Genomic DNA, 2,198 nt, shown 5'->3' with positions numbered 1-2,198 from the left:
GCCATCAAGCCAGTTCCGACCCATAATGACCCTGTATAGGGTTTCCAAGGAGCAACTGATGAGCTTGAACTGCCCACCTTGCAGTTCAAACGGCTTTGCAGTCTGGCACATTAACCCACAGCGCCACACCAGTAAATCTAGCAATACATTGTTATAATTAGTAGTTCATATAATTTTACCTGTAATAAAGAAATTAAGGGAAAAAAGGAAAACAAATATATGTTTACAAAATTTGCTCTATTAATCTACTATTGTGAGTTTTATTGTGTCCCTTAAGAAGATACGTTGAAATCCTAAACCCTAGTACCTGTGAATGTGATCTTACTGGGAAATAGAATCTTTGCACATGTAAGCAAGTTAAGATGGGGCCCTACTGGGTTAAGAAGGACACTATATCCAATAACTTGTGTCCTTATAAGGAAAGAGCTACTTGGAGACAGACCAAAACATTTAGAGGGTAGAAGGCTATGTGACAACAAAGGCAGAGACTGGAATGATGCATCTATAAACCAAGGATTGCCAGCAATCACTAGAAGCTGCTAGGAGAGAGATATAAAACAGGTTCTCTCTCAGAGCCCCCAGAAGGAACCATTCCTGTAGACACCTTATTGTTCTACTGTAGTCTCTAGAACTGTGAGAGAATACATTGTTGTTGTTTTAAATAAATCAATTCATGGTAATCTGCTACATCAATACTATGAAACCAATACACCTTCTTATTAGCATTTCTGGTTCTATTCATTTGTTTCTGTGGATTTGAGTTTCTTTATTCCAATGCAACTTTATTCCTAGCCACCTCTTTTGTGCTGTCATTATAGATTTATTATATTTCTACATGCTATAGGTCAAAAAATATTATTATATGCACATTATTTTGTATAATTGTTTTTTAAAACACTTAAGAGGAGAAAGAAGAAGCAAACATTTATACTGTCTTTTATAATTACATAATTATCTTTAACCTGTTTGTGCTGCTAAAGACCTCTTCAAGTGTTAAAGGGCAAAGATGTCAGTTTAAGGACTATGTTGCATCTGACCCAAACCATGGTATTATCAATTGCCTCATATGCATATGAAAGTTGGACAATGAATAAGGAAAACTGAAAGAATTGATGCATTTGAATTGTGGTGTTGGAGAAGAATATTAAAAGTACCATGGACTGCCAGAAGAATCAACAAATCTATGTTGGAAGAACAGCCAGAGCGCTTCTTCAAAACCAAATGGACAGACTTTGCTTCCCATGCTTTGGATATATTATCAGGTGATACCAATCCCTAAAATGGAGAGTCAGAAAAGAAGAGGAAGACCCTCAACAAGATGAATTGACACCGTGACAGCAACAATGGGCTCAAATGTAACAAAAATTGTGAGGATAATGTAGGACCTAGCGGTGTTTCATTCTGTCATGCATAGGGTTGCAATGAACCAGAACCAACTTGAAGGCACCCGACAACAACAACCCATAACTTATCTTCTAGTTTATCAGAATCTATTTTAGCTTTATACTAACTTAATTACACTGGAGTCCTGGTGTGGTGCTGTGGGCTAATGCGTCAGACAGCAAAGTCGTTTGAACTACAAGGTCGGTGGTTCAAGCTCACCAGCTGCTCCTTGGAAACCCTATACAGGGTCGCTACGGGTCAGAATCAACTTGATGGCACTTAGCAAAATTACACTGAGAAATAGAAATACATAGCTTTACTTATGGACCTCTTTGTTTATTATATGAATTTGAATAATCATCCTGGGTCACTTACTTTCAGACTGAAAAATTTTCATCTAAGAAGGAACTACCAGAAATGAATTATTTCCATTTTTGCTTATCTGGGAATGTTTATATTTTGCCTTCTTCTTGGAAGTTAATTTAGCTGACATAAAATAATTGACTCACTGGTTTTTTTTTTCTTTCAGGACTTTGAATATGTCATCCAACTGCCTTTTGCCTTTTATTGTTTCTGATGTTAAGTAATCTATTAAACTTATTAGGGTTCCATTGTATGTGACACATTATTTCTCAAGATTTTTTTCTTTGTCTTTGCCATTTAGCATTTTTACTCTCATAACTCTGGGTGTGGATCTCTTTGAATTTTTCCTACTTAGAGTTTGTTGCACTTCTTGGATATTTGAAGAATGATTTTCAACAAATTTGGGACATTTTTAGACATCAATTCTTCAATACTTTTTCTGCTCCTTTTTC

The sequence above is a fragment of the Chrysochloris asiatica genome, unplaced genomic scaffold (genome assembly GCF_000296735.1).
Source record: "Chrysochloris asiatica unplaced genomic scaffold, ChrAsi1.0 scaffold00194, whole genome shotgun sequence".
Lineage (NCBI taxonomy): Eukaryota > Metazoa > Chordata > Mammalia > Afrosoricida > Chrysochloridae > Chrysochloris > Chrysochloris asiatica.
Note: the sequence above shows the minus strand (reverse complement) of the source record.